This window comes from Hoplias malabaricus, chromosome 15 (genome assembly GCF_029633855.1).
Source record: "Hoplias malabaricus isolate fHopMal1 chromosome 15, fHopMal1.hap1, whole genome shotgun sequence".
NCBI lineage: Eukaryota > Metazoa > Chordata > Actinopteri > Characiformes > Erythrinidae > Hoplias > Hoplias malabaricus.
The window spans coordinates 24,913,551-24,937,796 of record NC_089814.1 but is presented as its reverse complement, the minus strand read 5'-3'; the positions used below and the strand labels follow the sequence as shown (position 1 = coordinate 24,937,796).

Sequence of the window (24,246 nt, the reverse complement as noted above, 5' to 3'; positions counted from 1 at the left end):
TATGATCCGCGTTAAGCCGTGGCTGCCCCTCCAGGCTGTTTGGGTTCTCCGTAATGTCGAAGTGCCATGTCACTGTCCACCATGACCCGAACGGCAGACTGTCTCTTTGGCCAGCGGCTGGTTTCTGTAGTGTAGTGGTTATCACGTTTGCCTAACACGCGAAAGGTCCCCGGATCGATGCCGGGCGGAAACGCAAGGCTTACTAAAGCCAGGATTAGCGTCTCTTCTCTTTGCTACCTGTTTAATCCTCGTCTTGACTTGTGTGGCTTTTATTTTCCAAATAAAAGCAATGCGGCTGCCCCTCCAGTCTGTTTGGGTTCTCCGGAATGTCGAAGTGCCATGTGACTGTCCACCATGAGCCGAACGGGAGACTGTCTGTTTACTCAGCGGCTGGTTTCTGTAGTGTAGTGGTTATCACGCTCGCCTCACACGCGAAAGGTCCCCGGATCGATGCCGGGCAGAAACACAAGGCGCGTCTCTTCTCTTTGCTAGCCGTTTAATCCTCGTCTTGACCTCTGTGGCTTTTATTTTCAAGGTCTTAGGATTTGGCCAATTTTAGCTGATATCAAAAGAAAAAAAACAGGACTAAGTGCAGCCTAAAGGAATTCGTTCAAAGTGTCGTCCATGCTTTCGTAGTGGTGGTTCTCCCACAGCCCCACTGGCCCTGCGCAGTCGTCCTCGTTAGTATAGTGGACTGTATCTCCACCTGTCACGCGGAAGACCGGGGTTCGATTCCCCGACGGGGAGAAAGGTGATTTTCTTGCGCTATGTAGATTTGCAAAACAATTCGCTTCGCAAACCGTGGCAGCTGTTGGAGAAACGTGTTTTAAAGTGAATGCGTTGGCCGGGAATCGAACCCGGGTCAACTGCTTGGAAGGCAGCTATGCTCACCACTATACCACCAACGCCACAGCTGGCGGAAGCTGGACCTAGGCCGTTTGCACGAACGTCATTGCTTGAAGTCCTATTATGATCCGCGTTAAGCCGTGGCTGCCCCTCCAGGCTGTTTGGGTTCTCCGTAATGTCGAAGTGCCATGTCACTGTCCACCATGACCCGAACGGCAGACTGTCTGTTTGGCCAGCGGCTGGTTTCTGTAGTGTAGTGGTTATCACGTTTGCCTAACACGCGAAAGGTCCCCGGATCGATGCCGGGCGGAAACGCAAGGCTTACTAAAGCCAGGATTAGCGTCTCTTCTCTTTGCTACCTGTTTAATCCTCGTCTTGACTTGTGTGGCTTTTATTTTCCAAATAAAAGCAATGCGGCTGCCCCTCCAGTCTGTTTGGGTTCTCCGGAATGTCGAAGTGCCATGTGACTGTCCACCATGAGCCGAACGGGAGACTGTCTGTTTGCTCAGCGGCTGGTTTCTGTAGTGTAGTGGTTATCACGTTCGCCTCACACGCGAAAGGTCCCCGGATCGATGCCGGGCAGAAACACAAGGCGCGTCTCTTCTCTTTGCTAGCCGTTTAATCCTCGTCTTGACCTCTGTGGCTTTTATTTTCAAGGTCTTAGGATTTGGCCAATTTTAGCTGATATCAAAAGAAAAAAAACAGGACTAAGTGCAGCCTAAAGGAATTCGTTCAAAGTGTCGTCCATGCTTTCGTAGTGGTGGTTCTCCCACAGCCCCACTGGCCCTGCGCAGTCGTCCTCGTTAGTATAGTGGACAGTATCTCCGCCTGTCACGCGGAAGACCGGGGTTCGATTCCCCGATGGGGAGAAAGGTGATTTTCTTGCGCTATGTAGATTTGCAAAACAATTCGCTTCGCAAACCGTGGCAGCTGTTGGAGAAACGTGTTTTAAAGTGAATGCGTTGGCCGGGAATCGAACCCGGGTCAACTGCTTGGAAGGCAGCTATGCTCACCACTATACCACCAACGCCACAGCGGGCGGAAGCTGGACCTAGGCCGATTGCACGAACGTCATTGCTTGAAGTCCTATTATGATCCGCGTTAAGCCGTGGCTGCCCCTCCAGGCTGTTTGGGTTCTCCGTAATGTCGAAGTGCCATGTCACTGTCCACCATGACCCGAACGGCAGACTGTCTCTTTGGCCAGCGGCTGGTTTCTGTAGTGTAGTGGTTATCACGTTTGCCTAACACGCGAAAGGTCCCCGGATCGATGCCGGGCGGAAACGCAAGGCTTACTAAAGCCAGGATTAGCGTCTCTTCTCTTTGCTACCTGTTTAATCCTCGTCTTGACTTGTGTGGCTTTTATTTTCCAAATAAAAGCAATGCGGCTGCCCCTCCAGTCTGTTTGGGTTCTCCGGAATGTCGAAGTGCCATGTGACTGTCCACCATGAGCCGAACGGGAGACTGTCTGTTTGCTCAGCGGCTGGTTTCTGTAGTGTAGTGGTTATCACGTTCGCCTCACACGCGAAAAGTCCCCGGATCGATGCCGGGCAGAAACACAAGGCGCGTCTCTTCTCTTTGCTAGCCGTTTAATCCTCGTCTTGACCTCTGTGGCTTTTATTTTCAAGGTCTTAGGATTTGGCCAATTGTAGCTGATATCAAAAGAAAAAAAACAGGACTAAGTGCAGCCTAAAGGAATTCGTTCAAAGTGTCGTCCATGCTTTCGTAGTGGTGGTTCTCCCACAGCCCGACTGGCCCTGCGCAGTCGTCCTCGTTAGTATAGTGGACAGTATCTCCGCCTGTCATGCGGAAGACCGGGGTTCGATTCCCCGACGGGGAGAAAGGTGATTTTCTTGCGCTATGTAGATTTGCAAAACAATTCGCTTCGCAAACCGTGGCAGCTGTTGGAGAAACGTGTTTTAAAGTGAATGCGTTGGCCGGGAATCGAACCCGGGTCAACTGCTTGGAAGGCAGCTATGCTCACCACTATACCACCAACGCCACAGCGGGCGGAAGCTGGACCTAGGCCGATTGCACGAACGTCATTGCTTGAAGTCCTATTATGATCCGCGTTAAGCCGTGGCTGCCCCTCCAGGCTGTTTGGGTTCTCCGTAATGTCGAAGTGCCATGTCACTGTCCACCATGACCCGAACGGCAGACTGTCTCTTTGGCCAGCGGCTGGTTTCTGTAGTGTAGTGGTTATCACGTTTGCCTAACACGCGAAAGGTCCCCGGATCGATGCCGGGCGGAAACGCAAGGCTTACTAAAGCCAGGATTAGCGTCTCTTCTCTTTGCTACCTGTTTAATCCTCGTCTTGACTTGTGTGGCTTTTATTTTCCAAATAAAAGCAATGCGGCTGCCCCTCCAGTCTGTTTGGGTTCTCCGGAATGTCGAAGTGCCATGTGACTGTCCACCATGAGCCGAACGGGAGACTGTCTGTTTGCTCAGCGGCTGGTTTCTGTAGTGTAGTGGTTATCACGTTCGCCTCACACGCGAAAAGTCCCCGGATCGATGCCGGGCAGAAACACAAGGCGCGTCTCTTCTCTTTGCTAGCCGTTTAATCCTCGTCTTGACCTCTGTGGCTTTTATTTTCAAGGTCTTAGGATTTGGCCAATTGTAGCTGATATCAAAAGAAAAAAAACAGGACTAAGTGCAGCCTAAAGGAATTCGTTCAAAGTGTCGTCCATGCTTTCGTAGTGGTGGTTCTCCCACAGCCCGACTGGCCCTGCGCAGTCGTCCTCGTTAGTATAGTGGACAGTATCTCCGCCTGTCATGCGGAAGACCGGGGTTCGATTCCCCGACGGGGAGAAAGGTGATTTTCTTGCGCTATGTAGATTTGCAAAACAATTCGCTTCGCAAACCGTGGCAGCTGTTGGAGAAACGTGTTTTAAAGTGAATGCGTTGGCCGGGAATCGAACCCGGGTCAACTGCTTGGAAGGCAGCTATGCTCACCACTATACCACCAACGCCACAGCTGGCGGAAGCTGGACCTAGGCCGTTTGCACGAACGTCATTGCTTGAAGTCCTATTATGATCCGCGTTAAGCCGTGGCTGCCCCTCCAGGCTGTTTGGGTTCTCCGTAATGTCGAAGTGCCATGTCACTGTCCACCATGACCCGAACGGCAGACTGTCTGTTTGGCCAGCGGCTGGTTTCTGTAGTGTAGTGGTTATCACGTTTGCCTAACACGCGAAAGGTCCCCGGATCGATGCCGGGCGGAAACGCAAGGCTTACTAAAGCCAGGATTAGCGTCTCTTCTCTTTGCTACCTGTTTAATCCTCGTCTTGACTTGTGTGGCTTTTATTTTCCAAATAAAAGCAATGCGGCTGCCCCTCCAGTCTGTTTGGGTTCTCCGGAATGTCGAAGTGCCATGTGACTGTCCACCATGAGCCGAACGGGAGACTGTCTGTTTGCTCAGCGGCTGGTTTCTGTAGTGTAGTGGTTATCACGTTCGCCTCACACGCGAAAGGTCCCCGGATCGATGCCGGGCAGAAACACAAGGCGCGTCTCTTCTCTTTGCTAGCCGTTTAATCCTCGTCTTGACCTCTGTGGCTTTTATTTTCAAGGTCTTAGGATTTGGCCAATTTTAGCTGATATCAAAAGAAAAAAAACAGGACTAAGTGCAGCCTAAAGGAATTCGTTCAAAGTGTCGTCCATGCTTTCGTAGTGGTGGTTCTCCCACAGCCCCACTGGCCCTGCGCAGTCGTCCTCGTTAGTATAGTGGACAGTATCTCCGCCTGTCACGCGGAAGACCGGGGTTCGATTCCCCGATGGGGAGAAAGGTGATTTTCTTGCGCTATGTAGATTTGCAAAACAATTCGCTTCGCAAACCGTGGCAGCTGTTGGAGAAACGTGTTTTAAAGTGAATGCGTTGGCCGGGAATCGAACCCGGGTCAACTGCTTGGAAGGCAGCTATGCTCACCACTATACCACCAACGCCACAGCGGGCGGAAGCTGGACCTAGGCCGATTGCACGAACGTCATTGCTTGAAGTCCTATTATGATCCGCGTTAAGCCGTGGCTGCCCCTCCAGGCTGTTTGGGTTCTCCGTAATGTCGAAGTGCCATGTCACTGTCCACCATGACCCGAACGGCAGACTGTCTCTTTGGCCAGCGGCTGGTTTCTGTAGTGTAGTGGTTATCACGTTTGCCTAACACGCGAAAGGTCCCCGGATCGATGCCGGGCGGAAACGCAAGGCTTACTAAAGCCAGGATTAGCGTCTCTTCTCTTTGCTACCTGTTTAATCCTCGTCTTGACTTGTGTGGCTTTTATTTTCCAAATAAAAGCAATGCGGCTGCCCCTCCAGTCTGTTTGGGTTCTCCGGAATGTCGAAGTGCCATGTGACTGTCCACCATGAGCCGAACGGGAGACTGTCTGTTTGCTCAGCGGCTGGTTTCTGTAGTGTAGTGGTTATCACGTTCGCCTCACACGCGAAAAGTCCCCGGATCGATGCCGGGCAGAAACACAAGGCGCGTCTCTTCTCTTTGCTAGCCGTTTAATCCTCGTCTTGACCTCTGTGGCTTTTATTTTCAAGGTCTTAGGATTTGGCCAATTGTAGCTGATATCAAAAGAAAAAAAACAGGACTAAGTGCAGCCTAAAGGAATTCGTTCAAAGTGTCGTCCATGCTTTCGTAGTGGTGGTTCTCCCACAGCCCGACTGGCCCTGCGCAGTCGTCCTCGTTAGTATAGTGGACAGTATCTCCGCCTGTCATGCGGAAGACCGGGGTTCGATTCCCCGACGGGGAGAAAGGTGATTTTCTTGCGCTATGTAGATTTGCAAAACAATTCGCTTCGCAAACCGTGGCAGCTGTTGGAGAAACGTGTTTTAAAGTGAATGCGTTGGCCGGGAATCGAACCCGGGTCAACTGCTTGGAAGGCAGCTATGCTCACCACTATACCACCAACGCCACAGCGGGCGGAAGCTGGACCTAGGCCGATTGCACGAACGTCATTGCTTGAAGTCCTATTATGATCCGCGTTAAGCCGTGGCTGCCCCTCCAGGCTGTTTGGGTTCTCCGTAATGTCGAAGTGCCATGTCACTGTCCACCATGACCCGAACGGCAGACTGTCTCTTTGGCCAGCGGCTGGTTTCTGTAGTGTAGTGGTTATCACGTTTGCCTAACACGCGAAAGGTCCCCGGATCGATGCCGGGCGGAAACGCAAGGCTTACTAAAGCCAGGATTAGCGTCTCTTCTCTTTGCTACCTGTTTAATCCTCGTCTTGACTTGTGTGGCTTTTATTTTCCAAATAAAAGCAATGCGGCTGCCCCTCCAGTCTGTTTGGGTTCTCCGGAATGTCGAAGTGCCATGTGACTGTCCACCATGAGCCGAACGGGAGACTGTCTGTTTGCTCAGCGGCTGGTTTCTGTAGTGTAGTGGTTATCACGTTCGCCTCACACGCGAAAAGTCCCCGGATCGATGCCGGGCAGAAACACAAGGCGCGTCTCTTCTCTTTGCTAGCCGTTTAATCCTCGTCTTGACCTCTGTGGCTTTTATTTTCAAGGTCTTAGGATTTGGCCAATTGTAGCTGATATCAAAAGAAAAAAAACAGGACTAAGTGCAGCCTAAAGGAATTCGTTCAAAGTGTCGTCCATGCTTTCGTAGTGGTGGTTCTCCCACAGCCCGACTGGCCCTGCGCAGTCGTCCTCGTTAGTATAGTGGACAGTATCTCCGCCTGTCATGCGGAAGACCGGGGTTCGATTCCCCGACGGGGAGAAAGGTGATTTTCTTGCGCTATGTAGATTTGCAAAACAATTCGCTTCGCAAACCGTGGCAGCTGTTGGAGAAACGTGTTTTAAAGTGAATGCGTTGGCCGGGAATCGAACCCGGGTCAACTGCTTGGAAGGCAGCTATGCTCACCACTATACCACCAGCGCCACAGCTGGCGGAAGCTGGACCTAGGCCGTTTGCACGAACGTCATTGCTTGAAGTCCTATTATGATCCGCGTTAAGCCGTGGCTGCCCCTCCAGGCTGTTTGGGTTCTCCGTAATGTCGAAGTGCCATGTCACTGTCCACCATGACCCGAACGGCAGACTGTCTGTTTGGCCAGCGGCTGGTTTCTGTAGTGTAGTGGTTATCACGTTTGCCTAACACGCGAAAGGTCCCCGGATCGATGCCGGGCGGAAACGCAAGGCTTACTAAAGCCAGGATTAGCGTCTCTTCTCTTTGCTACCTGTTTAATCCTCGTCTTGACTTGTGTGGCTTTTATTTTCCAAATAAAAGCAATGCGGCTGCCCCTCCAGTCTGTTTGGGTTCTCCGGAATGTCGAAGTGCCATGTGACTGTCCACCATGAGCCGAACGGGAGACTGTCTGTTTGCTCAGCGGCTGGTTTCTGTAGTGTAGTGGTTATCACTTTCGCCTCACACGCGAAAGGTCCCCGGATCGATGCCGGGCAGAAACACAAGGCGCGTCTCTTCTCTTTGCTAGCCGTTTAATCCTCGTCTTGACCTCTGTGGCTTTTATTTTCAAGGTCTTAGGATTTGGCCAATTTTAGCTGATATCAAAAGAAAAAAAACAGGACTAAGTGCAGCCTAAAGGAATTCGTTCAAAGTGTCGTCCATGCTTTCGTAGTGGTGGTTCTCCCACAGCCCCACTGGCCCTGCGCAGTCGTCCTCGTTAGTATAGTGGACAGTATCTCCGCCTGTCACGCGGAAGACCGGGGTTCGATTCCCCGATGGGGAGAAAGGTGATTTTCTTGCGCTATGTAGATTTGCAAAACAATTCGCTTCGCAAACCGTGGCAGCTGTTGGAGAAACGTGTTTTAAAGTGAATGCGTTGGCCGGGAATCGAACCCGGGTCAACTGCTTGGAAGGCAGCTATGCTCACCACTATACCACCAACGCCACAGCGGGCGGAAGCTGGACCTAGGCCGATTGCACGAACGTCATTGCTTGAAGTCCTATTATGATCCGCGTTAAGCCGTGGCTGCCCCTCCAGGCTGTTTGGGTTCTCCGTAATGTCGAAGTGCCATGTCACTGTCCACCATGACCCGAACGGCAGACTGTCTCTTTGGCCAGCGGCTGGTTTCTGTAGTGTAGTGGTTATCACGTTTGCCTAACACGCGAAAGGTCCCCGGATCGATGCCGGGCGGAAACGCAAGGCTTACTAAAGCCAGGATTAGCGTCTCTTCTCTTTGCTACCTGTTTAATCCTCGTCTTGACTTGTGTGGCTTTTATTTTCCAAATAAAAGCAATGCGGCTGCCCCTCCAGTCTGTTTGGGTTCTCCGGAATGTCGAAGTGCCATGTGACTGTCCACCATGAGCCGAACGGGAGACTGTCTGTTTGCTCAGCGGCTGGTTTCTGTAGTGTAGTGGTTATCACGTTCGCCTCACACGCGAAAAGTCCCCGGATCGATGCCGGGCAGAAACACAAGGCGCGTCTCTTCTCTTTGCTAGCCGTTTAATCCTCGTCTTGACCTCTGTGGCTTTTATTTTCAAGGTCTTAGGATTTGGCCAATTGTAGCTGATATCAAAAGAAAAAAAACAGGACTAAGTGCAGCCTAAAGGAATTCGTTCAAAGTGTCGTCCATGCTTTCGTAGTGGTGGTTCTCCCACAGCCCGACTGGCCCTGCGCAGTCGTCCTCGTTAGTATAGTGGACAGTATCTCCGCCTGTCATGCGGAAGACCGGGGTTCGATTCCCCGACGGGGAGAAAGGTGATTTTCTTGCGCTATGTAGATTTGCAAAACAATTCGCTTCGCAAACCGTGGCAGCTGTTGGAGAAACGTGTTTTAAAGTGAATGCGTTGGCCGGGAATCGAACCCGGGTCAACTGCTTGGAAGGCAGCTATGCTCACCACTATACCACCAACGCCACAGCTGGCGGAAGCTGGACCTAGGCCGTTTGCACGAACGTCATTGCTTGAAGTCCTATTATGATCCGCGTTAAGCCGTGGCTGCCCCTCCAGGCTGTTTGGGTTCTCCGTAATGTCGAAGTGCCATGTCACTGTCCACCATGACCCGAACGGCAGACTGTCTGTTTGGCCAGCGGCTGGTTTCTGTAGTGTAGTGGTTATCACGTTTGCCTAACACGCGAAAGGTCCCCGGATCGATGCCGGGCGGAAACGCAAGGCTTACTAAAGCCAGGATTAGCGTCTCTTCTCTTTGCTACCTGTTTAATCCTCGTCTTGACTTGTGTGGCTTTTATTTTCCAAATAAAAGCAATGCGGCTGCCCCTCCAGTCTGTTTGGGTTCTCCGGAATGTCGAAGTGCCATGTGACTGTCCACCATGAGCCGAACGGGAGACTGTCTGTTTGCTCAGCGGCTGGTTTCTGTAGTGTAGTGGTTATCACGTTCGCCTCACACGCGAAAGGTCCCCGGATCGATGCCGGGCAGAAACACAAGGCGCGTCTCTTCTCTTTGCTAGCCGTTTAATCCTCGTCTTGACCTCTGTGGCTTTTATTTTCAAGGTCTTAGGATTTGGCCAATTTTAGCTGATATCAAAAGAAAAAAAACAGGACTAAGTGCAGCCTAAAGGAATTCGTTCAAAGTGTCGTCCATGCTTTCGTAGTGGTGGTTCTCCCACAGCCCCACTGGCCCTGCGCAGTCGTCCTCGTTAGTATAGTGGACAGTATCTCCGCCTGTCACGCGGAAGACCGGGGTTCGATTCCCCGATGGGGAGAAAGGTGATTTTCTTGCGCTATGTAGATTTGCAAAACAATTCGCTTCGCAAACCGTGGCAGCTGTTGGAGAAACGTGTTTTAAAGTGAATGCGTTGGCCGGCAATCGAACCCGGGTCAACTGCTTGGAAGGCAGCTATGCTCACCACTATACCACCAACGCCACAGCGGGCGGAAGCTGGACCTAGGCCGATTGCACGAACGTCATTGCTTGAAGTCCTATTATGATCCGCGTTAAGCCGTGGCTGCCCCTCCAGGCTGTTTGGGTTCTCCGTAATGTCGAAGTGCCATGTCACTGTCCACCATGACCCGAACGGCAGACTGTCTCTTTGGCCAGCGGCTGGTTTCTGTAGTGTAGTGGTTATCACGTTTGCCTAACACGCGAAAGGTCCCCGGATCGATGCCGGGCGGAAACGCAAGGCTTACTAAAGCCAGGATTAGCGTCTCTTCTCTTTGCTACCTGTTTAATCCTCGTCTTGACTTGTGTGGCTTTTATTTTCCAAATAAAAGCAATGCGGCTGCCCCTCCAGTCTGTTTGGGTTCTCCGGAATGTCGAAGTGCCATGTGACTGTCCACCATGAGCCGAACGGGAGACTGTCTGTTTGCTCAGCGGCTGGTTTCTGTAGTGTAGTGGTTATCACGTTCGCCTCACACGCGAAAGGTCCCCGGATCGATGCCGGGCAGAAACACAAGGCGCGTCTCTTCTCTTTGCTAGCCGTTTAATCCTCGTCTTGACCTCTGTGGCTTTTATTTTCAAGGTCTTAGGATTTGGCCAATTGTAGCTGATATCAAAAGAAAAAAAACAGGACTAAGTGCAGCCTAAAGGAATTCGTTCAAAGTGTCGTCCATGCTTTCGTAGTGGTGGTTCTCCCACAGCCCGACTGGCCCTGCGCAGTCGTCCTCGTTAGTATAGTGGACAGTATCTCCGCCTGTCATGCGGAAGACCGGGGTTCGATTCCCCGACGGGGAGAAAGGTGATTTTCTTGCGCTATGTAGATTTGCAAAACAATTCGCTTCGCAAACCGTGGCAGCTGTTGGAGAAACGTGTTTTAAAGTGAATGCGTTGGCCGGGAATCGAACCCGGGTCAACTGCTTGGAAGGCAGCTATGCTCACCACTATACCACCAACGCCACAGCTGGCGGAAGCTGGACCTAGGCCGTTTGCACGAACGTCATTGCTTGAAGTCCTATTATGATCCGCGTTAAGCCGTGGCTGCCCCTCCAGGCTGTTTGGGTTCTCCGTAATGTCGAAGTGCCATGTCACTGTCCACCATGACCCGAACGGCAGACTGTCTGTTTGGCCAGCGGCTGGTTTCTGTAGTGTAGTGGTTATCACGTTTGCCTAACACGCGAAAGGTCCCCGGATCGATGCCGGGCGGAAACGCAAGGCTTACTAAAGCCAGGATTAGCGTCTCTTCTCTTTGCTACCTGTTTAATCCTCGTCTTGACTTGTGTGGCTTTTATTTTCCAAATAAAAGCAATGCGGCTGCCCCTCCAGTCTGTTTGGGTTCTCCGGAATGTCGAAGTGCCATGTGACTGTCCACCATGAGCCGAACGGGAGACTGTCTGTTTGCTCAGCGGCTGGTTTCTGTAGTGTAGTGGTTATCACGTTCGCCTCACACGCGAAAGGTCCCCGGATCGATGCCGGGCAGAAACACAAGGCGCGTCTCTTCTCTTTGCTAGCCGTTTAATCCTCGTCTTGACCTCTGTGGCTTTTATTTTCAAGGTCTTAGGATTTGGCCAATTTTAGCTGATATCAAAAGAAAAAAAACAGGACTAAGTGCAGCCTAAAGGAATTCGTTCAAAGTGTCGTCCATGCTTTCGTAGTGGTGGTTCTCCCACAGCCCCACTGGCCCTGCGCAGTCGTCCTCGTTAGTATAGTGGACAGTATCTCCGCCTGTCACGCGGAAGACCGGGGTTCGATTCCCCGATGGGGAGAAAGGTGATTTTCTTGCGCTATGTAGATTTGCAAAACAATTCGCTTCGCAAACCGTGGCAGCTGTTGGAGAAACGTGTTTTAAAGTGAATGCGTTGGCCGGGAATCGAACCCGGGTCAACTGCTTGGAAGGCAGCTATGCTCACCACTATACCACCAACGCCACAGCGGGCGGAAGCTGGACCTAGGCCGATTGCACGAACGTCATTGCTTGAAGTCCTATTATGATCCGCGTTAAGCCGTGGCTGCCCCTCCAGGCTGTTTGGGTTCTCCGTAATGTCGAAGTGCCATGTCACTGTCCACCATGACCCGAACGGCAGACTGTCTCTTTGGCCAGCGGCTGGTTTCTGTAGTGTAGTGGTTATCACGTTTGCCTAACACGCGAAAGGTCCCCGGATCGATGCCGGGCGGAAACGCAAGGCTTACTAAAGCCAGGATTAGCGTCTCTTCTCTTTGCTACCTGTTTAATCCTCGTCTTGACTTGTGTGGCTTTTATTTTCCAAATAAAAGCAATGCGGCTGCCCCTCCAGTCTGTTTGGGTTCTCCGGAATGTCGAAGTGCCATGTGACTGTCCACCATGAGCCGAACGGGAGACTGTCTGTTTGCTCAGCGGCTGGTTTCTGTAGTGTAGTGGTTATCACGTTCGCCTCACACGCGAAAGGTCCCCGGATCGATGCCGGGCAGAAACACAAGGCGCGTCTCTTCTCTTTGCTAGCCGTTTAATCCTCGTCTTGACCTCTGTGGCTTTTATTTTCAAGGTCTTAGGATTTGGCCAATTTTAGCTGATATCAAAAGAAAAAAAACAGGACTAAGTGCAGCCTAAAGGAATTCGTTCAAAGTGTCGTCCATGCTTTCGTAGTGGTGGTTCTCCCACAGCCCCACTGGCCCTGCGCAGTCGTCCTCGTTAGTATAGTGGACAGTATCTCCGCCTGTCACGCGGAAGACCGGGGTTCGATTCCCCGATGGGGAGAAAGGTGATTTTCTTGCGCTATGTAGATTTGCAAAACAATTCGCTTCGCAAACCGTGGCAGCTGTTGGAGAAACGTGTTTTAAAGTGAATGCGTTGGCCGGCAATCGAACCCGGGTCAACTGCTTGGAAGGCAGCTATGCTCACCACTATACCACCAACGCCACAGCTGGCGGAAGCTGGACCTAGGCCATTTGCACGAACGTCATTGCTTGAAGTCCTATTATGATCCGCGTTAAGCCGTGGCTGCCCCTCCAGGCTGTTTGGGTTCTCCGTAATGTCGAAGTGCCATGTCACTGTCCACCATGACCCGAACGGCAGACTGTCTGTTTGGCCAGCGGCTGGTTTCTGTAGTGTAGTGGTTATCACGTTTGCCTAACACGCGAAAGGTCCCCGGATCGATGCCGGGCGGAAACGCAAGGCTTACTAAAGCCAGGATTAGCGTCTCTTCTCTTTGCTACCTGTTTAATCCTCGTCTTGACTTGTGTGGCTTTTATTTTCCAAATAAAAGCAATGCGGCTGCCCCTCCAGTCTGTTTGGGTTCTCCGGAATGTCGAAGTGCCATGTGACTGTCCACCATGAGCCGAACGGGAGACTGTCTGTTTGCTCAGCGGCTGGTTTCTGTAGTGTAGTGGTTATCACGTTCGCCTCACACGCGAAAGGTCCCCGGATCGATGCCGGGCAGAAACACAAGGCGCGTCTCTTCTCTTTGCTAGCCGTTTAATCCTCGTCTTGACCTCTGTGGCTTTTATTTTCAAGGTCTTAGGATTTGGCCAATTTTAGCTGATATCAAAAGAAAAAAAACAGGACTAAGTGCAGCCTAAAGGAATTCGTTCAAAGTGTCGTCCATGCTTTCGTAGTGGTGGTTCTCCCACAGCCCCACTGGCCCTGCGCAGTCGTCCTTGTTAGTATAGTGGACAGTATCTCCGCCTGTCACGCGGAAGACCGGGGTTCGATTCCCCGATGGGGAGAAAGGTGATTTTCTTGCGCTATGTAGATTTGCAAAACAATTCGCTTCGCAAACCGTGGCAGCTGTTGGAGAAACGTGTTTTAAAGTGAATGCGTTGGCCGGCAATCGAACCCGGGTCAACTGCTTGGAAGGCAGCTATGCTCACCACTATACCACCAACGCCACAGCGGGCGAAAGCTGGACCTAGGCCGATTGCACGAACGTCATTGCTTGAAGTCCTATTATGATCCGCGTTAAGCCGTGGCTGCCCCTCCAGGCTGTTTGGGTTCTCCGTAATGTCGAAGTGCCATGTCACTGTCCACCATGACCCGAACGGCAGACTGTCTCTTTGGCCAGCGGCTGGTTTCTGTAGTGTAGTGGTTATCACGTTTGCCTAACACGCGAAAGGTCCCCGGATCGATGCCGGGCGGAAACGCAAGGCTTACTAAAGCCAGGATTAGCGTCTCTTCTCTTTGCTACCTGTTTAATCCTCGTCTTGACTTGTGTGGCTTTTATTTTCCAAATAAAAGCAATGCGGCTGCCCCTCCAGTCTGTTTGGGTTCTCCGGAATGTCGAAGTGCCATGTGACTGTCCACCATGAGCCGAACGGGAGACTGTCTGTTTCCTCAGCGGCTGGTTTCTGTAGTGTAGTGGTTATCACGTTCGCCTCACACGCGAAAGGTCCCCGGATCGATGCCGGGCAGAAACACAAGGCGCGTCTCTTCTCTTTGCTAGCCGTTTAATCCTCGTCTTGACCTCTGTGGCTTTTATTTTCAAGGTCTTAGGATTTGGCCAATTGTAGCTGATATCAAAAGAAAAAAAACAGGACTAAGTGCAGCCTAAAGGAATTCGTTCAAAGTGTCGTCCATGCTTTCGTAGTGGTGGTTCTCCCACAGCCCGACTGGCCCTGCGCAGTCGTCCTCGTTAGTATAGTGGACAGTATCTCCGCCTGTCATGCGGAAGACCGGGGTTCGATTCCCCGACGGGGAGAAAGGTGATTTTCTTGCGCTATGTAGATTTGCAAAACAATTCGCTTCGCAAACCGTGGCAGCTGTTGGAGAAACGTGTTTTAAAGTGAATGCGTTGGCCGGGAATCGAACCCGGGTCAACTGCTTGGAAGGCAGCTATGCTCACCACTATACCACCAACGCCACAGCTGGCGGAAGCTGGACCTAGGCCGTTTGCACGAACGTCATTGCTTGAAGTCCTATTATGATCCGCGTTAAGCCGTGGCTGCCCCTCCAGGCTGTTTGGGTTCTCCGTAATGTCGAAGTGCCATGTCACTGTCCACCATGACCCGAACGGCAGACTGTCTGTTTGGCCAGCGGCTGGTTTCTGTAGTGTAGTGGTTATCACGTTTGCCTAACACGCGAAAGGTCCCCGGATCGATGCCGGGCGGAAACGCAAGGCTTACTAAAGCCAGGATTAGCGTCTCTTCTCTTTGCTACCTGTTTAATCCTCGTCTTGACTTGTGTGGCTTTTATTTTCCAAATAAAAGCAATGCGGCTGCCCCTCCAGTCTGTTTGGGTTCTCCGGAATGTCGAAGTGCCATGTGACTGTCCACCATGAGCCGAACGGGAGACTGTCTGTTTGCTCAGCGGCTGGTTTCTGTAGTGTAGTGGTTATCACGTTCGCCTCACACGCGAAAGGTCCCCGGATCGATGCCGGGCAGAAACACAAGGCGCGTCTCTTCTCTTTGCTAGCCGTTTAATCCTCGTCTTGACCTCTGTGGCTTTTATTTTCAAGGTCTTAGGATTTGGCCAATTTTAGCTGATATCAAAAGAAAAAAAACAGGACTAAGTGCAGCCTAAAGGAATTCGTTCAAAGTGTCGTCCATGCTTTCGTAGTGGTGGTTCTCCCACAGCCCCACTGGCCCTGCGCAGTCGTCCTCGTTAGTATAGTGGACAGTATCTCCGCCTGTCACGCGGAAGACCGGGGTTCGATTCCCCGATGGGGAGAAAGGTGATTTTCTTGCGCTATGTAGATTTGCAAAACAATTCGCTTCGCAAACCGTGGCAGCTGTTGGAGAAACGTGTTTTAAAGTGAATGCGTTGGCCGGGAATCGAACCCGGGTCAACTGCTTGGAAGGCAGCTATGCTCACCACTATACCACCAACGCCACAGCGGGCGGAAGCTGGACCTAGGCCGATTGCACGAACGTCATTGCTTGAAGTCCTATTATGATCCGCGTTAAGCCGTGGCTGCCCCTCCAGGCTGTTTGGGTTCTCCGTAATGTCGAAGTGCCATGTCACTGTCCACCATGACCCGAACGGCAGACTGTCTCTTTGGCCAGCGGCTGGTTTCTGTAGTGTAGTGGTTATCACGTTTGCCTAACACGCGAAAGGTCCCCGGATCGATGCCGGGCGGAAACGCAAGGCTTACTAAAGCCAGGATTAGCGTCTCTTCTCTTTGCTACCTGTTTAATCCTCGTCTTGACTTGTGTGGCTTTTATTTTCCAAATAAAAGCAATGCGGCTGCCCCTCCAGTCTGTTTGGGTTCTCCGAATTGTCGAAGTGCCATGTGACTGTCCACCATGAGCCGAACGGGAGACTGTCTGTTTGCTCAGCGGCTGGTTTCTGTAGTGTAGTGGTTATCACGTTCGCCTCACACGCGAAAGGTCCCCGGATCGATGCCGGGCAGAAACACAAGGCGCGTCTCTTCTCTTTGCTAGCCGTTTAATCCTCGTCTTGACCTCTGTGGCTTTTATTTTCAAGGTCTTAGGATTTGGCCAATTGTAGCTGATATCAAAAGAAAAAAAACAGGACTAAGTGCAGCCTAAAGGAATTCGTTCAAAGTGTCGTCCATGCTTTCGTAGTGGTGGTTCTCCCACAGCCCGACTGGCCCTGCGCAGTCGTCCTCGTTAGTATAGTGGACAGTATCTCCGCCTGTCATGCGGAAGACCGGGGTTCGATTCCCCGACGGGGAGAAAGGTGATTTTCTTGCGCTATGTAGATTTGCAAAACAATTCGCTTCGCAAACCGTGGCAGCTGTTGGAGAAACGTGTTTTAAAGTGAATGCGTTGGCCGGGAATCGAACCCGGGTCAACTGCTTGGAAGGCAGCTATGCTCACCACTATACCACCAACGCCACAGCTGGCGGAAGCTGGACCTAGGCCGTTTGCACGAACGTCATTGCTTGAAGTCCTATTATGATCCGCGTTAAGCCGTGGCTGCCCCTCCAGGCTGTTTGGGTTCTCCGTAATGTCGAAGTGCCATGTCACTGTCCACCATGACCCGAACGGCAGACTGTCTGTTTGGCCAGCGGCTGGTTTCTGTAGTGTAGTGGTTATCACGTTTGCCTAACACGCGAAAGGTCCCCGGATCGATGCCGGGCGGAAACGCAAGGCTTACTAAAGCCAGGATTAGCGTCTCTTCTCTTTGCTACCTGTTTAATCCTCGTCTTGACTTGTGTGGCTTTTATTTTCCAAATAAAAGCAATGCGGCTGCCCCTCCAGTCTGTTTGGGTTCTCCGGAATGTCGAAGTGCCATGTGACTGTCCACCATGAGCCGAACGGGAGACTGTCTGTTTGCTCAGCGGCTGGTTTCTGTAGTGTAGTGGTTATCACGTTCGCCTCACACGCGAAAGGTCCCCGGATCGATGCCGGGCAGAAACACAAGGCGCGTCTCTTCTCTTTGCTAGCCGTTTAATCCTCGTCTTGACCTCTGTGGCTTTTATTTTCAAGGTCTTAGGATTTGGCCAATTTTAGCTGATATCAAAAGAAAAAAAACAGGACTAAGTGCAGCCTAAAGGAATTCGTTCAAAGTGTCGTCCATGCTTTCGTAGTGGTGGTTCTCCCACAGCCCCACTGGCCCTGCGCAGTCGTCCTCGTTAGTATAGTGGACAGTATCTCCGCCTGTCACGCGGAAGACCGGGGTTCGATTCCCCGATGGGGAGAAAGGTGATTTTCTTGCGCTATGTAGATTTGCAAAACAATTCGCTTCGCAAACCGTGGCAGCTGTTGGAGAAACGTGTTTTAAAGTGAATGCGTTGGCCGGCAATCGAACCCGGGTCAACTGCTTGGAAGGCAGCTATGCTCACCACTATACCACCAACGCCACAGCGGGCGGAAGCTGGACCTAGGCCGATTGCACGAACGTCATTGCTTGAAGTCCTATTATGATCCGCGTTAAGCCGTGGCTGCCCCTCCAGGCTGTTTGGGTTCTCCGTAATGTCGAAGTGCCATGTCACTGTCCACCATGACCCGAACGGCAGACTGTCTCTTTGGCCAGCGGCTGGTTTCTGTAGTGTAGTGGTTATCACGTTTGCCTAACACGCGAAAGGTCCCCGGATCGATGCCGGGCGGAAACGCAAGGCTTACTAAAGCCAGGATTAGCGTCTCTTCTCTTTGCTACCTGTTTAATCCTCGTCTTGACTTGTGTGGCTTTTATTTTCCAAATAAAAGCAATGCGGCTGCCCCTCCAGTCTGTTTGGGTTCTCCGGAATGTCGAAGTGCCATGTGACTGTCCACCATGAGCCGAACGGGAGACTGTCTGTTTGCTCAGCGGCTGGTTTCTGTAGTGTAGTGGTTATCACGTTCGCCTCACACGCGAAAGGTCCCCGGATCGATGCCGGGCAGAAACACAAGGCGCGTCTCTTCTCTTTGCTAGCCGTTTAATCCTCGTCTTGACCTCTGTGGCTTTTATTTTCAAGGTCTTAGGATTTGGCCAATTGTAGCTGATATCAAAAGAAAAAAAACAGGACTAAGTGCAGCCTAAAGGAATTCGTTCAAAGTGTCGTCCATGCTTTCGTAGTGGTGGTTCTCCCACAGCCCGACTGGCCCTGCGCAGTCGTCCTCGTTAGTATAGTGGACAGTATCTCCGCCTGTCATGCGGAAGACCGGGGTTCGATTCCCCGACGGGGAGAAAGGTGATTTTCTTGCGCTATGTAGATTTGCAAAACAATTCGCTTCGCAAACCGTGGCAGCTGTTGGAGAAACGTGTTTTAAAGTGAATGCGTTGGCCGGGAATCGAACCCGGGTCAACTGCTTGGAAGGCAGCTATGCTCACCACTATACCACCAACGCCACAGCTGGCGGAAGCTGGACCTAGGCCGTTTGCACGAACGTCATTGCTTGAAGTCCTATTATGATCCGCGTTAAGCCGTGGCTGCCCCTCCAGGCTGTTTGGGTTCTCCGTAATGTCGAAGTGCCATGTCACTGTCCACCATGACCCGAACGGCAGACTGTCTGTTTGGCCAGCGGCTGGTTTCTGTAGTGTAGTGGTTATCACGTTTGCCTAACACGCGAAAGGTCCCCGGATCGATGCCGGGCGGAAACGCAAGGCTTACTAAAGCCAGGATTAGCGTCTCTTCTCTTTGCTACCTGTTTAATCCTCGTCTTGACTTGTGTGGCTTTTATTTTCCAAATAAAAGCAATGCGGCTGCCCCTCCAGTCTGTTTGGGTTCTCCGGAATGTCGAAGTGCCATGTGACTGTCCACCATGAGCCGAACGGGAGACTGTCTGTTTGCTCAGCGGCTGGTTTCTGTAGTGTAGTGGTTATCACGTTCGCCTCACACGCGAAAGGTCCCCGGATCGATGCCGGGCAGAAACACAAGGCGCGTCTCTTCTCTTTGCTAGCCGTTTAATCCTCGTCTTGACCTCTGTGGCTTTTATTTTCAAGGTCTTAGGATTTGGCCAATTTTAGCTGATATCAAAAGAAAAAAAACAGGACTAAGTGCAGCCTAAAGGAATTCGTTCAAAGTGTCGTCCATGCTTTCGTAGTGGTGGTTCTCCCACAGCCCCACTGGCCCTGCGCAGTCGTCCTCGTTAGTATAGTGGACAGTATCTCCGCCTGTCACGCGGAAGACCGGGGTTCGATTCCCCGATGGGGAGAAAGGTGATTTTCTTGCGCTATGTAGATTTGCAAAACAATTCGCTTTGCAAACCGTGGCAGCTGTTGGAGAAACGTGTTTTAAAGTGAATGCGTTGGCCGGGAATCGAACCCGGGTCAACTGCTTGGAAGGCAGCTATGCTCACCACTATACCACCAACGCCACAGCGGGCGGAAGCTGGACCTAGGCCGATTGCACGAACGTCATTGCTTGAAGTCCTATTATGATCCGCGTTAAGCCGTGGCTGCCCCTCCAGGCTGTTTGGGTTCTCCGTAATGTCGAAGTGCCATGTCACTGTCCACCATGACCCGAACGGCAGACTGTCTCTTTGGCCAGCGGCTGGTTTCTGTAGTGTAGTGGTTATCACGTTTGCCTAACACGCGAAAGGTCCCCGGATCGATGCCGGGCGGAAACGCAAGGCTTACTAAAGCCAGGATTAGCGTCTCTTCTCTTTGCTACCTGTTTAATCCTCGTCTTGACTTGTGTGGCTTTTATTTTCCAAATAAAAGCAATGCGGCTGCCCCTCCAGTCTGTTTGGGTTCTCCGAATTGTCGAAGTGCCATGTGACTGTCCACCATGAGCCGAACGGGAGACTGTCTGTTTGCTCAGCGGCTGGTTTCTGTAGTGTAGTGGTTATCACGTTCGCCTCACACGCGAAAGTTCCCCGGATCGATGCCGGGCAGAAACACAAGGCGCGTCTCTTCTCTTTGCTAGCCGTTTAATCCTCGTCTTGACCTCTGTGGCTTTTATTTTCAAGGTCTTAGGATTTGGCCAATTTTAGCTGATATCAAAAGAAAAAAAACAGGACTAAGTGCAGCCTAAAGGAATTCGTTCAAAGTGTCGTCCATGCTTTCGTAGTGGTGGTTCTCCCACAGCCCCACTGGCCCTGCGCAGTCGTCCTCGTTAGTATAGTGGACAGTATCTCCGCCTGTCACGCGGAAGACCGGGGTTCGATTCCCCGACGGGGAGAAAGGTGATTTTCTTGCGCTATGTAGATTTGCAAAACAATTCGCTTCGCAAACCGTGGCAGCTGTTGGAGAAACGTGTTTTAAAGTGAATGCGTTGGCCGGGAATCGAACCCGGGTCAACTGCTTCGAAGGCAGCTATGCTCACCACTATACCACCAACACCACAGCTGGCGGAAGCTGGACCTAGGCCGTTTGCACGAACATCATTGCTTGAAGTCCTATTATGATCCGCGTTAAGCCGTGGCTGCCCCTCCAGGCTGTTTGGGTTCTCCGTAATGTCGAAGTGCCATGTCACTGTCCACCATGACCCGAACGGCAGACTGTCTGTTTGGCCAGCGGCTGGTTTCTGTAGTGTAGTGGTTATCACGTTTGCCTAACACGCGAAAGGTCCCCGGATCGATGCCGGGCGGAAACGCAAGGCTTACTAAAGCCAGGATTAGCGTCTCTTCTCTTTGCTACCTGTTTAATCCTCGTCTTGACTTGTGTGGCTTTTATTTTCCAAATAAAAGCAATGCGGCTGCCCCTCCAGTCTGTTTGGGTTCTCCGGAATGTCGAAGTGCCATGTGACTGTCCACCATGAGCCGAACGGGAGACTGTCTGTTTGCTCAGCGGCTGGTTTCTGTAGTGTAGTGGTTATCACGTTCGCCTCACACGCGAAAGTTCCCCGGATCGATGCCGGGCAGAAACACAAGGCGCGTCTCTTCTCTTTGCTAGCCGTTTAATCCTCGTCTTGACCTCTGTGGCTTTTATTTTCAAGGTCTTAGGATTTGGCCAATTTTAGCTGATATCAAAAGAAAAAAAACAGGACTAAGTGCAGCCTAAAGGAATTCGTTCAAAGTGTCGTCCATGCTTTCGTAGTGGTGGTTCTCCCACAGCCCCACTGGCCCTGCGCAGTCGTCCTCGTTAGTATAGTGGACAGTATCTCCGCCTGTCACGCGGAAGACCGGGGTTCGATTCCCCGATGGGGAGAAAGGTGATTTTCTTGCGCTATGTAGATTTGCAAAACAATTCGCTTCGCAAACCGTGGCAGCTGTTGGAGAAACGTGTTTTAAAGTGAATGCGTTGGCCGGGAATCGAACCCGGGTCAACTGCTTGGAAGGCAGCTATGCTCACCACTATACCACCAACGCCACAGCGGGCGGAAGCTGGACCTAGGCCGATTGCACGAACGTCATTGCTTGAAGTCCTATTATGATCCGCGTTAAGCCGTGGCTGCCCCTCCAGGCTGTTTGGGTTCTCCGTAATGTCGAAGTGCCATGTCACTGTCCACCATGACCCGAACGGCAGACTGTCTCTTTGGCCAGCGGCTGGTTTCTGTAGTGTAGTGGTTATCACGTTTGCCTAACACGCGAAAGGTCCCCGGATCGATGCCGGGCGGAAACGCAAGGCTTACTAAAGCCAGGATTAGCGTCTCTTCTCTTTGCTACCTGTTTAATCCTCGTCTTGACTTGTGTGGCTTTTATTTTCCAAATAAAAGCAATGCGGCTGCCCCTCCAGTCTGTTTGGGTTCTCCGAATTGTCGAAGTGCCATGTGACTGTCCACCATGAGCCGAACGGGAGACTGTCTGTTTGCTCAGCGGCTGGTTTCTGTAGTGTAGTGGTTATCACGTTCGCCTCACACGCGAAAGTTCCCCGGATCGATGCCGGGCAGAAACACAAGGCGCGTCTCTTCTCTTTGCTAGCCGTTTAATCCTCGTCTTGACCTCTGTGGCTTTTATTTTCAAGGTCTTAGGATTTGGCCAATTTTAGCTGATATCAAAAGAAAAAAAACAGGACTAAGTGCAGCCTAAAGGAATTCGTTCAAAGTGTCGTCCATGCTTTCGTAGTGGTGGTTCTCCCACAGCCCCACTGGCCCTGCGCAGTCGTCCTCGTTAGTATAGTGGACAGTATCTCCGCCTGTCACGCGGAAGACCGGGGTTCGATTCCCCGACGGGGAGAAAGGTGATTTTCTTGCGCTATGTAGATTTGCAAAACAATTCGCTTCGCAAACCGTGGCAGCTGTTGGAGAAACGTGTTTTAAAGTGAATGCGTTGGCCGGGAATCGAACCCGGGTCAACTGCTTCGAAGGCAGCTATGCTCACCACTATACCACCAACACCACAGCTGGCGGAAGCTGGACCTAGGCCGTTTGCACGAACATCATTGCTTGAAGTCCTATTATGATCCGCGTTAAGCCGTGGCTGCCCCTCCAGGCTGTTTGGGTTCTCCGTAATGTCGAAGTGCCATGTCACTGTCCACCATGACCCGAACGGCAGACTGTCTGTTTGGCCAGCGGCTGGTTTCTGTAGTGTAGTGGTTATCACGTTTGCCTAACACGCGAAAGGTCCCCGGATCGATGCCGGGCGGAAACGCAAGGCTTACTAAAGCCAGGATTAGCGTCTCTTCTCTTTGCTACCTGTTTAATCCTCGTCTTGACTTGTGTGGCTTTTATTTTCCAAATAAAAGCAATGCGGCTGCCCCTCCAGTCTGTTTGGGTTCTCCGGAATGTCGAAGTGCCATGTGACTGTCCACCATGAGCCGAACGGGAGACTGTCTGTTTGCTCAGCGGCTGGTTTCTGTAGTGTAGTGGTTATCACGTTCGCCTCACACGCGAAAGTTCCCCGGATCGATGCCGGGCAGAAACACAAGGCGCGTCTCTTCTCTTTGCTAGCCGTTTAATCCTCGTCTTGACCTCTGTGGCTTTTATTTTCAAGGTCTTAGGATTTGGCCAATTTTAGCTGATATCAAAAGAAAAAAAACAGGACTAAGTGCAGCCTAAAGGAATTCGTTCAAAGTGTCGTCCATGCTTTCGTAGTGGTGGTTCTCCCACAGCCCCACTGGCCCTGCGCAGTCGTCCTCGTTAATATAGTGGACAGTATCTCCGCCTGTCACGCGGAAGACCGGGGTTCGATTCCCCGACGGGGAGAAAGGTGATTTTCTTGCGCTATGTAGATTTGCAAAACAATTCGCTTCGCAAACCGTGGCAGCTGTTGGAGAAACGTGTTTTAAAGTGAATGCGTTGGCCGGCAATCGAACCCGGGTCAACTGCTTGGAAGGCAGCTATGCTCACCACTATACCACCAACGCCACAGCGGGCTGAAGCTGGACCTAGGCCGTTTGCACGAACGTCATTGCTTGAAGTCCTATTATGATCCGCGTTAAGCCGTGGCTGCCCCTCCAGGCTGTTTGGGTTCTCCGTAATGTCGAAGTGCCATGTCACTGTCCACCATGACCCGAACGGCAGACTGTCTGTTTGGCCAGCGGCTGGTTTCTGTAGTGTAGTGGTTATCACGTTTGCCTAACACGCGAAAGGTCCCCGGATCGATGCCGGGCGGAAACGCAAGGCTTACTAAAGCCAGGATTAGCGTCTCTTCTCTTTGCTACCTGTTTAATCCTCGTCTTGACTTGTGTGGCTTTTATTTTCCAAATAAAAGCAATGCGGCTGCCCCTCCAGTCTGTTTGGGTTCTCCGGAATGTCGAAGTGCCATGTGACTGTCCACCATGAGCCGAACGGGAGACTGTCTGTTTGCTCAGCGGCTGGTTTCTGTAGTGTAGTGGTTATCACGTTCGCCTCACACGCGAAAGGTCCCCGGATCGATGCCGGGCAGAAACACAAGGCGCGTCTCTTCTCTTTGCTAGCCGTTTAATCCTCGTCTTGACCTCTGTGGCTTTTATTTTCAAGGTCTTAGGATTTGGCCAATTTTAGCTGATATCAAAAGAAAAAAAACAGGACTAAGTGCAGCCTAAAGGAATTCGTTCAAAGTGTCGTCCATGCTTTCGTAGTGGTGGTTCTCCCACAGCCCCACTGGCCCTGCGCAGTCGTCCTCGTTAGTATAGTGGACAGTATCTCCGCCTGTCACGCGGAAGACCGGGGTTCGATTCCCCGACGGGGAGAAAGGTGATTTTCTTGCGCTATGTAGATTTGCAAAACAATTCGCTTCGCAAACCGTGGCAGCTGTTGGAGAAACGTGTTTTAAAGTGAATGCGTTGGCCGGCAATCGAACCCGGGTCAACTGCTTGGAAGGCAGCTATGCTCACCACTATACCACCAACGCCACAGCGGGCTGAAGCTGGACCTAGGCCGTTTGCACGAACGTCATTGCTTGAAGTCCTATTATGATCCGCGTTAAGCCGTGGCTGCCCCTCCAGGCTGTTTGGGTT

General features: G+C 51.7%; 36 non-coding genes across 36 annotated transcripts; 17 read left to right on the top strand and 19 right to left on the bottom strand.

Annotated features, from left to right (window-relative positions):
- Positions 1–836: 836 nt before the first annotated feature.
- Positions 837–908, bottom strand: trnag-ucc (transfer RNA glycine (anticodon UCC)). Its single transcript has one exon. It is a non-coding gene; the product is annotated as a tRNA-Gly (tRNA).
- Positions 909–1,361: 453 nt separating this feature from the next.
- trnav-cac (transfer RNA valine (anticodon CAC)) lies at positions 1,362–1,434 on the top strand. The gene has a single exon. It is a non-coding gene; the product is annotated as a tRNA-Val (tRNA).
- Positions 1,435–1,804: 370 nt separating this feature from the next.
- On the bottom strand, positions 1,805–1,876 carry trnag-ucc (transfer RNA glycine (anticodon UCC)). Its single transcript has one exon. It is a non-coding gene; the product is annotated as a tRNA-Gly (tRNA).
- Positions 1,877–2,772: 896 nt separating this feature from the next.
- Positions 2,773–2,844, bottom strand: trnag-ucc (transfer RNA glycine (anticodon UCC)). The gene has a single exon. It is a non-coding gene; the product is annotated as a tRNA-Gly (tRNA).
- Positions 2,845–3,740: 896 nt separating this feature from the next.
- trnag-ucc (transfer RNA glycine (anticodon UCC)) lies at positions 3,741–3,812 on the bottom strand. Its single transcript has one exon. It is a non-coding gene; the product is annotated as a tRNA-Gly (tRNA).
- Positions 3,813–4,265: 453 nt separating this feature from the next.
- On the top strand, positions 4,266–4,338 carry trnav-cac (transfer RNA valine (anticodon CAC)). The gene has a single exon. It is a non-coding gene; the product is annotated as a tRNA-Val (tRNA).
- A 370-nt stretch (positions 4,339–4,708) lies between these two features.
- Positions 4,709–4,780, bottom strand: trnag-ucc (transfer RNA glycine (anticodon UCC)). Its single transcript has one exon. It is a non-coding gene; the product is annotated as a tRNA-Gly (tRNA).
- An 896-nt stretch (positions 4,781–5,676) lies between these two features.
- On the bottom strand, positions 5,677–5,748 carry trnag-ucc (transfer RNA glycine (anticodon UCC)). The gene has a single exon. It is a non-coding gene; the product is annotated as a tRNA-Gly (tRNA).
- An 896-nt stretch (positions 5,749–6,644) lies between these two features.
- trnag-ucc (transfer RNA glycine (anticodon UCC)) lies at positions 6,645–6,716 on the bottom strand. Its single transcript has one exon. It is a non-coding gene; the product is annotated as a tRNA-Gly (tRNA).
- Positions 6,717–7,612: 896 nt separating this feature from the next.
- Positions 7,613–7,684, bottom strand: trnag-ucc (transfer RNA glycine (anticodon UCC)). Its single transcript has one exon. It is a non-coding gene; the product is annotated as a tRNA-Gly (tRNA).
- Positions 7,685–8,580: 896 nt separating this feature from the next.
- Positions 8,581–8,652, bottom strand: trnag-ucc (transfer RNA glycine (anticodon UCC)). The gene has a single exon. It is a non-coding gene; the product is annotated as a tRNA-Gly (tRNA).
- A 453-nt stretch (positions 8,653–9,105) lies between these two features.
- trnav-cac (transfer RNA valine (anticodon CAC)) lies at positions 9,106–9,178 on the top strand. Its single transcript has one exon. It is a non-coding gene; the product is annotated as a tRNA-Val (tRNA).
- Positions 9,179–10,073: 895 nt separating this feature from the next.
- Positions 10,074–10,146, top strand: trnav-cac (transfer RNA valine (anticodon CAC)). Its single transcript has one exon. It is a non-coding gene; the product is annotated as a tRNA-Val (tRNA).
- A 370-nt stretch (positions 10,147–10,516) lies between these two features.
- Positions 10,517–10,588, bottom strand: trnag-ucc (transfer RNA glycine (anticodon UCC)). Its single transcript has one exon. It is a non-coding gene; the product is annotated as a tRNA-Gly (tRNA).
- Positions 10,589–11,041: 453 nt separating this feature from the next.
- Positions 11,042–11,114, top strand: trnav-cac (transfer RNA valine (anticodon CAC)). Its single transcript has one exon. It is a non-coding gene; the product is annotated as a tRNA-Val (tRNA).
- Positions 11,115–11,484: 370 nt separating this feature from the next.
- On the bottom strand, positions 11,485–11,556 carry trnag-ucc (transfer RNA glycine (anticodon UCC)). The gene has a single exon. It is a non-coding gene; the product is annotated as a tRNA-Gly (tRNA).
- A 453-nt stretch (positions 11,557–12,009) lies between these two features.
- Positions 12,010–12,082, top strand: trnav-cac (transfer RNA valine (anticodon CAC)). The gene has a single exon. It is a non-coding gene; the product is annotated as a tRNA-Val (tRNA).
- Positions 12,083–12,977: 895 nt separating this feature from the next.
- trnav-cac (transfer RNA valine (anticodon CAC)) lies at positions 12,978–13,050 on the top strand. Its single transcript has one exon. It is a non-coding gene; the product is annotated as a tRNA-Val (tRNA).
- An 895-nt stretch (positions 13,051–13,945) lies between these two features.
- Positions 13,946–14,018, top strand: trnav-cac (transfer RNA valine (anticodon CAC)). Its single transcript has one exon. It is a non-coding gene; the product is annotated as a tRNA-Val (tRNA).
- Positions 14,019–14,388: 370 nt separating this feature from the next.
- On the bottom strand, positions 14,389–14,460 carry trnag-ucc (transfer RNA glycine (anticodon UCC)). Its single transcript has one exon. It is a non-coding gene; the product is annotated as a tRNA-Gly (tRNA).
- A 453-nt stretch (positions 14,461–14,913) lies between these two features.
- Positions 14,914–14,986, top strand: trnav-cac (transfer RNA valine (anticodon CAC)). Its single transcript has one exon. It is a non-coding gene; the product is annotated as a tRNA-Val (tRNA).
- Positions 14,987–15,356: 370 nt separating this feature from the next.
- On the bottom strand, positions 15,357–15,428 carry trnag-ucc (transfer RNA glycine (anticodon UCC)). The gene has a single exon. It is a non-coding gene; the product is annotated as a tRNA-Gly (tRNA).
- A 453-nt stretch (positions 15,429–15,881) lies between these two features.
- On the top strand, positions 15,882–15,954 carry trnav-cac (transfer RNA valine (anticodon CAC)). The gene has a single exon. It is a non-coding gene; the product is annotated as a tRNA-Val (tRNA).
- A 370-nt stretch (positions 15,955–16,324) lies between these two features.
- trnag-ucc (transfer RNA glycine (anticodon UCC)) lies at positions 16,325–16,396 on the bottom strand. Its single transcript has one exon. It is a non-coding gene; the product is annotated as a tRNA-Gly (tRNA).
- A 453-nt stretch (positions 16,397–16,849) lies between these two features.
- Positions 16,850–16,922, top strand: trnav-cac (transfer RNA valine (anticodon CAC)). The gene has a single exon. It is a non-coding gene; the product is annotated as a tRNA-Val (tRNA).
- An 895-nt stretch (positions 16,923–17,817) lies between these two features.
- trnav-cac (transfer RNA valine (anticodon CAC)) lies at positions 17,818–17,890 on the top strand. Its single transcript has one exon. It is a non-coding gene; the product is annotated as a tRNA-Val (tRNA).
- A 370-nt stretch (positions 17,891–18,260) lies between these two features.
- On the bottom strand, positions 18,261–18,332 carry trnag-ucc (transfer RNA glycine (anticodon UCC)). Its single transcript has one exon. It is a non-coding gene; the product is annotated as a tRNA-Gly (tRNA).
- Positions 18,333–18,785: 453 nt separating this feature from the next.
- trnav-cac (transfer RNA valine (anticodon CAC)) lies at positions 18,786–18,858 on the top strand. The gene has a single exon. It is a non-coding gene; the product is annotated as a tRNA-Val (tRNA).
- Positions 18,859–19,228: 370 nt separating this feature from the next.
- Positions 19,229–19,300, bottom strand: trnag-ucc (transfer RNA glycine (anticodon UCC)). The gene has a single exon. It is a non-coding gene; the product is annotated as a tRNA-Gly (tRNA).
- A 735-nt stretch (positions 19,301–20,035) lies between these two features.
- Positions 20,036–20,107, top strand: trnad-guc (transfer RNA aspartic acid (anticodon GUC)). Its single transcript has one exon. It is a non-coding gene; the product is annotated as a tRNA-Asp (tRNA).
- An 89-nt stretch (positions 20,108–20,196) lies between these two features.
- Positions 20,197–20,268, bottom strand: trnar-ucg (transfer RNA arginine (anticodon UCG)). The gene has a single exon. It is a non-coding gene; the product is annotated as a tRNA-Arg (tRNA).
- An 896-nt stretch (positions 20,269–21,164) lies between these two features.
- On the bottom strand, positions 21,165–21,236 carry trnag-ucc (transfer RNA glycine (anticodon UCC)). The gene has a single exon. It is a non-coding gene; the product is annotated as a tRNA-Gly (tRNA).
- Positions 21,237–21,971: 735 nt separating this feature from the next.
- trnad-guc (transfer RNA aspartic acid (anticodon GUC)) lies at positions 21,972–22,043 on the top strand. Its single transcript has one exon. It is a non-coding gene; the product is annotated as a tRNA-Asp (tRNA).
- Positions 22,044–22,132: 89 nt separating this feature from the next.
- On the bottom strand, positions 22,133–22,204 carry trnar-ucg (transfer RNA arginine (anticodon UCG)). The gene has a single exon. It is a non-coding gene; the product is annotated as a tRNA-Arg (tRNA).
- A 1,421-nt stretch (positions 22,205–23,625) lies between these two features.
- On the top strand, positions 23,626–23,698 carry trnav-cac (transfer RNA valine (anticodon CAC)). The gene has a single exon. It is a non-coding gene; the product is annotated as a tRNA-Val (tRNA).
- Positions 23,699–23,907: 209 nt separating this feature from the next.
- Positions 23,908–23,979, top strand: trnad-guc (transfer RNA aspartic acid (anticodon GUC)). The gene has a single exon. It is a non-coding gene; the product is annotated as a tRNA-Asp (tRNA).
- Positions 23,980–24,246: the final 267 nt, after the last annotated feature.